Source organism: Castor canadensis, chromosome 15, assembly GCF_047511655.1.
Source record: "Castor canadensis chromosome 15, mCasCan1.hap1v2, whole genome shotgun sequence".
Lineage (NCBI taxonomy): Eukaryota > Metazoa > Chordata > Mammalia > Rodentia > Castoridae > Castor > Castor canadensis.
Genome location: NC_133400.1, coordinates 100,361,634 through 100,371,292, shown reverse-complemented (window position 1 = coordinate 100,371,292; position 9,659 = coordinate 100,361,634).

Here is a 9,659-nt window from a genome sequence, read left to right as displayed (position 1 = left end):
GGAGAGAGAACTCAGAAGCAGAAACCAAAGTGAACTGGACACTTGCTGGGCACGCTGCCGCCCATCCAGCCCCTCCCCTGACTCAGTGCAGTGGAAGGAAGTGCACGGGAGCAGCCATGGCCGTGATGCGTCAGCCCCTGCAGCCAGCTGGCCATCCTGCAAAGGGAATGGAAACGCCGCTCGGCGCACCTGCCGAGTTTTATTAGCTCTGTGCGCTACGCACTGCTCGCTGCCAGCGTCTCCTGCACACTTCATAGGTGATTTAAGCAGACACTGTAGCAATATGTAGAAGATACTGCATTTCGCTCAGCAGAAGACGAACTGTTTTCTTTACATATGTGTCTGTGAATCTGTGCTTCTAGGACAAATATGTAAAAATATGTTGTGTGTATACACAGTGTCCATATGTGTATTACCATAATTTATACATAGAAGACATTTTATATATATATGTATATAGTATGTCTTTTTACTTAGTGACAAGGCTGTTAGAATAGAAATGCCCATATTTTGTGGTGTCTGCCTATTCCTGATGAACGCTCATTCCCCTGGAGAGAAATCCAGGGTGTGGAAACCGCCAATGGCCTCCATACACCTGAAATAGTTTACAACCAGACACTCCACCACACCGGCTTCGTTTTCCTTCCACCCTGGGTCTCCATGGCGGTTCTCTAAGCACTCACTTCTGTGACAGACTCGGCCATGTGGCTTCCCATTACACAGAAAATTAGCAGTGGAAAGTTTCAAAAGATCAAAGGGTGACATCAGAGGTCATTAAACTAAGAGCAGAAAACCCATTTGATGTGGTCACGTTCACCCCACGGTCACCCAGGAAGGGGTGCATATGTGGTGATGATCTGTGAAATACACAGCTAGCTGTGTGGAGGACCCTTTGTTTAAGAAACCAGAGATGTAAATATTATTTTTAAACGATGCTTACATCAGAAGGTTAAATTGTTAATGCTTTTATTTCTGAATGGACAGGTTTTGTTAGTTATAAAATTTGCTGGCGGGAGATGACATATGTCATAAAGCAGAAATACAAGAGATGAGGATGGTCAAAGCCCTCCCTGAAATGGTGGGTGGAGTGGGCCGTGGGGTGAGCTGAGAAGAGGGCTCTGCTTACTCAGCACCCCACTGCACCCCAAGTCCTGGCCAGTGGCAGGAAGAAGACATCTTTTACAGTGCAAATTCATAACAGCAAGGGGAGAATAGGGTCACATTTAGATGCCCTGAAATTATGAGGAATTTTAGGGAGACAGAAGGCAGATGGGATTAAGTTGACAAGAACTGAGGAAACCTCAGGCCAACACGTGTTCAGAAAAGGCCTAGGAGGACGATCAGAACAGCTGCAGAGAAAGCACAGCTCGGTGCCAGCAATTACAGAAGCAGAGGGGCCCTCTGGCCATCTCCAGGGTAATTACAGAGCTGCTGCAGACCTGCTGAGCTGGCCTGCGACTCCCTCCTCAGTCAGCCACGCCACACCAGCCACCCACGCAGCACTCCTTAATTCAGCTCCTCATCCTTAGGGATGAAAGGGCATGCAAGAACACCACACCTTTCGGGGAAAGTCATAGAAATTAAAGAGAAATAAAAGCTGCAACATCGACCCCAGAGCAAACAGAGACAATTCATGATAGAGAAAGAGACTTTTAAGCTTTCCAGTCGTGTCCTTGGAGGGCCTGGAGGTGATGCTGTGCCACTGAGCAAGAGTACGCTGCTGTGGGGTGTGGCTGAAAAGGTGAAGTCCCTGCCCAGAGAGTGCAAGGCCCTGAGTGCAAACCCCAGTGCCTCCAAAAGCAAAAGAGCTACTGTGAAAAAGAAGCAAAGGACAAGGAAGTGTCTGTAGGACTATTGAAACTCTTCTTGGAAGGAACGAACGGAATGCACACAGAGCTGGACAAAAAGTGATCCAAACAGAGGCCAGTAAATTCTTCTTTGGTAAAAAGTCAGACTTAAAGGCTTCATTCTCTCAGTTGTGTTACTGCCATAGTGGTGGGATGTCAGCCATAAACAATGTGTAAAGTAGTGGGGTGGATTCTATTTATAGAGGGCCAAAAAAAAATCAGAATTAATTTAGGACTGGTGGAATGGCTCAAGTGGTAGAGCACTTACCTAGCAAACGTGAGGCCCTGAGTTCAAAACCCAGCATAGCCAGAAAAGAAAATCAGACAGAATCAAAAGAGATCTATGATCTAGAAGAAAAAATGAAGGAAATATCACAAAACAGAGGCAAAGGACAAAAATACAAAAATGTGAGAAAAGAGTCAAAGGATATGACAGGTCACTTCAAGAGTTCCAACAACCTGATAAGAATGCCTAAAGCAGAAAACGTGACTGGAGGGGCTATAAACAGAACCAAGGGAAAGCATGTCATAACTGAAGGACACAGGTGCCTCCCTAGAAAGAGCCAGCATGACACTGTTAGAGAAGTGCAGTGGACAGGATACATCTTCATGTTGTCTTAGGACTATCGAGAAAAAAAAGTCCCCAGAGAACTGGAGAACATCATTCTGAGCGAGGTCAGCCAGGCTCAGAAGACCAAAAATCGTATGTTCTCCCTCATATGTGGACTTCAGATCTAGGGCAAATACAGCAATGTGGTTGGAATTGGGTCACATGACAAGGGGAGAGCACATACGGGAGGTTTGGGGATAGGTACGAAACCCAAAACAGGTAAGCGTTTGGTGTCCCCACTGCAGATGAACGAATACAGAAACCTTAAAGCGACAGAGGTCAACATGAGAAGGGGATCAGGAACCAGCATAACGATCAGTTAGAGATGAATGAACTTGGGTTGTAACACATTTGTACATGGAAGAAAAATCTAGGAATCTCTCTGCATAGCTATCCTTATCTCAACCAGCAAAAACGCTTTGTCTTCCTTATTATGCTTATGTCTTCTCTTCAACAAAATTAGAGCTAAGGGCAGAACAGGTTCTGCCTGGAAGCGAGGTGGGGAGGGGGCGAGAGGGAGGGGGCTGGGGGTAGGGGGGAGAAAAGGCTCGAACAATGTATGCACATGTGAATAAATGAATAAAAAAATAAAAATAAAAGTTCCCAGAGTAAAAATGATTGCCAGTACAGGAACTGGAATCATATTGTCATTGAACGTTAAAAATGTCCAGAGGTTTCCTGAGGAAAAATGATTTTAAACCGGGAATTCTATACCCAGCTCAAAGACACTTCAGTGGGAGGACAATGGTCGGAAGGTTTTGTACAAACACAAGGTCTGAGAAAAGGCGTTAGCAAGTTAAGATTTGCTCAAGGGTGGTTTACAGCAAAATAACAGCTCAATCCAACGAAGAATCTGCAGAATATAGTTTAAACATGTGAAGTCCTCAGTCAGGGGTCAGTGGAATTATATAAGGATTAATAAAGCAAATAACTTTAATTAAAATTAATTAGAAGTTAGTAATCAGAGCACAGATGGTAAGGATAGAGAAGGAGAAATGACGGAGTGCTAAGAGCTTGCCCTTTTGATAAAGAAGGACGCAGAAATTAAATAATTTCAGAACTTCATCAATAAACACATGTCCAGGTGGATGTGTTAAAAGTGTGAGAACAGGGTGGGACGTGTCTCAGCGGTAGAATGCTCGTTCAAGTTCTCCAGTCCCCCGCTCAAGCCTCAGCACCACAGAAAAAAGCAGTAAGAATAACCACTTGACCAACAGCAAACAGATGAAATAACTTCTAAACTTATGAAAGAAAAGAATGGAGTAAGATCAGTTGGTCCATCAAAAACAGGGAGGAAAGGGGAAACAAAACAAAATTGCAATATTAAATAAGATGGCATGATTAATTACAAAATGTCCAGGCTTGTCGGTGATGTAAATGGGTTACATCCAGCAACTGAACATCTGACACTTTCAAATTGTAGCTTCTGTGAATCGTAAAAGCAGTAAAAGCAGAGGAAATGTCTGCAAACGAGTGTGTGATGGCACAGTAATTACGCCTGCCGGGGAGAGTGGGTAGAATTGAACAGAGGTTGGGATTTGACAGGGGCTTTTGAATTGTTTAACCTTTACACAAGGAGGAGAGAGCAGGTATTTTATCATTTTTTTGTGTGTCAGGTCAGAAGATCTCATTTAACCCAAAGTTAAATATGACAGAATGTTAGGACAGCTCCATGTGCCAGGCCTGTGAGATTTGTCACCCATCACCTGTGTGCCAGAGAGCCATGTATCTCGACACGAGGAGTCCTTTCTGCCTCCTCGCTGGTTGGTTCCCATTTTTACCCATAACTTGCCTTTTCTGCTGAAGTGCTTTGAAAGTTATTCATCTCTTTCTGATTTCCAAAATACCCATGCTTATTGCAAAAATATTAAAATAAAAGTTTTAAATGAAAACTCTCTAGTTTTCTTCATCCATGAATAAAAATAGGAAATTCTTAAACTGACATTTAAAAACCTAGGAACCAAAAGAAATCTTGGATTATGGAAATAGGGGGAGTGGGAGTGACCTTGGCGTGGGGTCTGAAGTGGGCTGATGTGGCTCCTGAAGGTGTGTCCCCATGTAATCCCTGGGACCTGTCAACGTCCCTTATTTGGGGAAAGCATTTGCACGGTTTGCTGAGGTTAAGAATGTTGGAGTGAGGAGATCATCCCGGCACCCTTGTGAGCCAGAGGCAGTTAAATGCGGAGAGGTTATCCTGGTGGTTGGCGGGGAGGACACACAGAGAAGGAGGTGGCAGTGTGAAGATGGAGCAGAGGTCAGAATGTGAGTGCCCATGACACCCCAGCTGCCGTCCACCCCTCAGAGCTGGAGAAGATGACCACATTCTCTCTGGGGCCTTTGGAGGGAGAAAGTGCCGTCCTGCTGCTCTGCAGAACTCCCAGTGGAGAGATTGCTATTGTTTTAAGTCACCAAGTTTGAAGACTCTGTCACAGCAGACCCAGGAAGCTAACTCAGTAGCCCTCTATTGCTACCATACACAGACATACTCTTAAATGAGCCTGTAACTCCGCCACTGTTCTGTGCCGTGGTCCCCAGGCTCTGGATTCCAGATGAGTGAAATCTGGAACAGAATTCTGGCAACTAACATTGGATCATCCAATTTTTATGCTCCAAATTACATGGCAGAGCCCATGTTTGCTTACCTGATTTTACCCTGACCCATCCTCCACCCCAGCCATCTCCTGAAGGAATTTCGCACACATGTGGAGCTTTCTCTTTCCATTTCCCTCTACAGTCAGATTTAGGGAATGGAGGCAGAGTCCAGGACTACTTCTCCACATGCTGATTTACAAGAAAGTCAATGATGATTGAAAAGAGCCCCTTTATATCCCCCCATTCCACTTTGGCGGTACTGGGAATTAAACTTGGGGCCTCATGCACCCTAGACAAGCATCCTGTACTTGAGCCATGTCTCCAGCTCTTCTGTTTTCATTTTGTTTTTGACATAGGATATCAGCCCAGGCTGGCCTTGAACTCAAGATTCTGCTTTCTCCCTCTCCCGAGTAGCTGGGATTACAACATAAAAACCACCACAATGAACGTCTAATATTTTAATATGAATGAATTCTTTTTCTGCTCCTATGTTTGATGTATGACATTCATAAGCTTTAAAGGTTTAAAGACAGGTGAGGGAAAAAACAAATGTACAGGGTCAAGAATTTAAAATTATATAAAGAGGTTTAAGGAGAAATAAAGACCATACTGAGATGAGGAGGGAGGAAGAGAAGATAAAATATGTGTGGTCCAGCTCAGAAACAAACAGCTCACTGCACCCAAGATCGCAGGTCCAGAACTAAACTTCTCACCTTGTGATGGGATTTAAAGCTGAACTAGCAGCTTCCTGAATATTCCCAGCCAGAAGTCTTGCTATTCTCACACATGACTCTTAAGAATTCTCACGCAGCCAGGGAGTGGATTTGAGGCACCCTATCCCCTCAAAGCTACGTTCCCTGCCTGTGTCTCCCTCCCTTTCCTCATCTACAAGCTTTAGGGTCTCTGTGTGAGCAGGAACCTGTGCCACAGAGTCAACTGTCAAAGCGGACCAATGATCCTCTATTTGAGAAAGAATTTAGGATGAGGAACTGGCTTCTGTCTTTGAGAACTTGCTCTTTTGCCTCTCTGTCATTTGAAGAAAATGCTTGGAGAACTTCAGAAATAAAGGACTGCAGGGATTTGGGATAACCTTTGTGTGTGGGCCTTAGTTGTCAAAACGGAAGTTCAGACAGGCTAAATGATCAGCACCATGTGTTCCTCCTCGATCCATGTTTCTGTTCCAGGAGGTGGGAAAGCAGAAATTTTAAGGACACGGATGAATACACAGACCCCCAAAGGCGGGCTATTGCATAATTTCAGAAATAACTGTGAGCTGGCATTGTTCGTGCATCAGTCTGCCTCCTGCACAGCTGTTCATGTCTAGCTTCCTCACCCACAGGCGAAAGTGTACCTACAGGTCCAGGCAATGCAGGTAGTGTAGTATGGAGCCATTCGCAGGCTGCTCCTTGATGACGGGTTACGAAATGCATGTCACTGATTTGCCACATGACATTCTTGTATGTTTTTGCAACATCAACCAAAACCAGGTGAACAGAGCCTTTGTTAAAAGCTTGGCTTACAGTCACCAGTCTTGGTTAAAGTTATGAAAAAGTCTGGGGACAATTGCCAAGTTGGACTTGGAAGAGAGTAACAGTACATGTGTCCAAAGCTCTTATTCGGCAATTCCATCTGTCTTTCTTTGAGGTTTATGTTTGCTTTTTAATTCTTCAAACAAAGGCAATCGAATTTTGACTTGGGGACTTATTCTGGTGAGATCCAGGTGCACTTTGGCTGGTTTAGTATTAGTGTTTGGTTGACTGTGAGTTTCACAGCCATCACTCCAGCTCTCCTTATGGCATCTGGTAATTCTAAACTTTGGGACAAGGTTACCAGGATAGGACCTAAAGGAACAAATGTGAGCATTTTCTCCATCACACACCATCTTCAGTCCTAGCTGGGAACAGTAAACCCGGTAAAGTAGTGGCCTGAGATCAACAGTAGGTGCTCTGTCACGGTGATGGCTGCAGTGATCACATATGGCAAATTGTTGCTCTGTCCTGTCACCTGAGCACCATCCAGGCCAGCATCACCCAGCACACCCTTTGGGAGAGGCAGCACTTGCTGTCAGCCAGGGTAAGCAGCAGCAGGTTGACTCCTGAGTGCCAAGAGTGCTCCTGGATGTCCCGATATGTGGAACACAGAAAGTCCTCAGTGTCCAGTTGTCTCCAACACTGGGGACAGTTTGTCTTAGATCCTATCCTGGTACACTTTCCACCCTGGGAGTAAATTGATCTTTTCAGAAACAGCACCTACTTTTCAGGTCACCTAGCAAACCCCAAATAACTAATGGTTTTACTATGGGGTCACCGTGTTTTGACCTTGGTTCTTATGCATCATTTGCTCCCCAAGCAGCGCATTAACTAATGGCCTGTGAGTAACGAGAGCAACTGCAGCCACCAGGACGGCCCTCCGCTGAATGTCACGCTGACATTGAACTTCTGTGGGACTTTTCCTCTCAACTAAAGCTGAGTGAGGAGGGCTTTCTCAGAGAGCATTTCCTATTTGGGAAAACTCTCAGGTGGCCAGGATGCTATTACAGGCAGTAGCTCACTTCTAGCCACCCAGAGACCCGGAAGGACTTGTGTCTCTTTTACACTGAGGGAGGGCTGCCCTTCCGCCTTATGACTTGGTCAGTGGCAGTTTTGACCACTACACTAACAGATCCTTCGGATGCAGGAAGCAGTCAGGACCACACCGTGACTCACACCGTGTCACGGGAAGCAATCTTGTTCCCATGCAGTGCAGCTTCTAGAAATATAGGAGGAGTGGGGAAAGATGGGGTCAGAGGGCAGAGTCTGGGGGGGAGGAAGGACTCCTTTTTCTCCCCTTCTTCTCCCTGTCAGGATCGGTTCTGTTTTCCTGCCTGTCCTGATTCTTTTCTGTTGCTGTCTGCCTGACATCAAGTGCTGTGGGTTCGAAGAGTGCACGCTGGAGTTGACATGGAAAAGGACCCTGGGCATTCCTGAGCCTTAATTATTCACCAGACATGGAGCAGGTGGTTGTCAGTATTTCCATCTTAGGTCCTTCACTGTCATTTGACTTAAATCGGCTGCTCCCAGTGTAGGTAGACTGGAGATCCCCCACGCAGGCCAGGGCAGGTGGCCTGGGTACCAGCCACAATTACTGGACCTTGCTCTCCCTGTCCTCCCACCGGCTCACTCAGCTATCTGAGCTGTGCTGTAGCAGCCATGTGAGGACTTTCTCCAGGACAGAAAACACCTTTGCTTTTAAGCTAAGAACAACAGCCCCCCACACACACACTGGCACCCTGTTGGCAAGTGGGGGCCTTGTTTGTGTGAGATAATTCTGGTTTCCTTTTGCTTTTCCCCAACAGTTTACTTAAAGGACAGTCCCACATGGAATGTCATCGTCACATTAAATTGTTCTCAGTATTACACTCGGGTCTCAGGAGCTGAGCATGTACCGTAGGCATCAGATGGGGTCCAGCCCACAGTTCTAGGAACAGATAGACTGGAGGACAGGTTGCAAAACTAACTTCACAGATGAGGGTGCAGGCAGTCCCTGGCTCCATGAAACAAGGGATGCCTCATTGGAAGAGTCCAGGGAGGACAAAAAGGGGTCCAGAAGGCCACTTCAACTGTATGAGTTGATTGGGCACAGGGGCAAGAGGAGAGCAGAAAGGGGGTCCAGCTTCTTGCTGGTCAGATAGTCCTATCTTCAGAACAACAGGATCTTGAATGATGAAAGCAATGATCACATCTCTTTTTCTGCAGCAGAGACCTCAGTTTCCCTCTTTTCCTGGCATGTTTAATGAATTTACCATTGATTCTTCCTTCCAAAGCTTCTGAAGAATTCCCCCACCTGTGATAGTGAGGACACTGAGTGAAATGAATGCTGTTGTTTGGAATCCTTTTTCTTTGTCCAGTGTCATCACTGCTGTAAAGTGGCAGTGTGTCACCAGGTCACAGGAACACTTTCCGTGAGAGTTCTGGGGTGCAGAGTGGCCTGATGACATGGGGCCAGTTCTAGCCCTGGGGCCAGAGTGTCAGGTCTGGCCTATGCTTCCTTATAATGGGGGTGTTGGGTGGGATGCTGCTGGTGCAGGAAGTAAGAGCTCAGCACCTTGCAGCTCCAGGCACCGTCCTCAGTCACATCCTGGGAGACTCAGGAAAGCCGCAACTCATTAGAGTTATGCAACAGGCTTTGGAACCAGTGAAGTATCCTTGCCTCTCCTGTGATCGACCTCTGACCGGTACTTTTGCTAGGAATGGGGCCAAAACCCTCTACTGCTCTTCCCTCATGACAAGCACAAGCTTCTGAATCAGTGATGGGGAAGAAGGTTAAAGGATTTTGTGTATCCCATTAGTGCATCAGAGGCAGCCTGAGCAGACAGTGTGGATGCTGTTCTATCACAGTCTACTGAAATCAAAGGAGCTGGGGACCACAGTGTCCATGCTGTAATTGGAAATAGGACTGGCCCAGAACTTCTGAGACATATGGCTCCCCTGCAGAGTTTCTGATTTGTAAAAATATTCCTATGTTTTCTTTTGTTTTGTTGTTAGTCTTGTGAGCTAAGGCAACAAGAAGCTTATTCCCCATGTATAGTTAAATAAGACCTTGCCAAATCCTACCTTGAATGTTCAACAAAT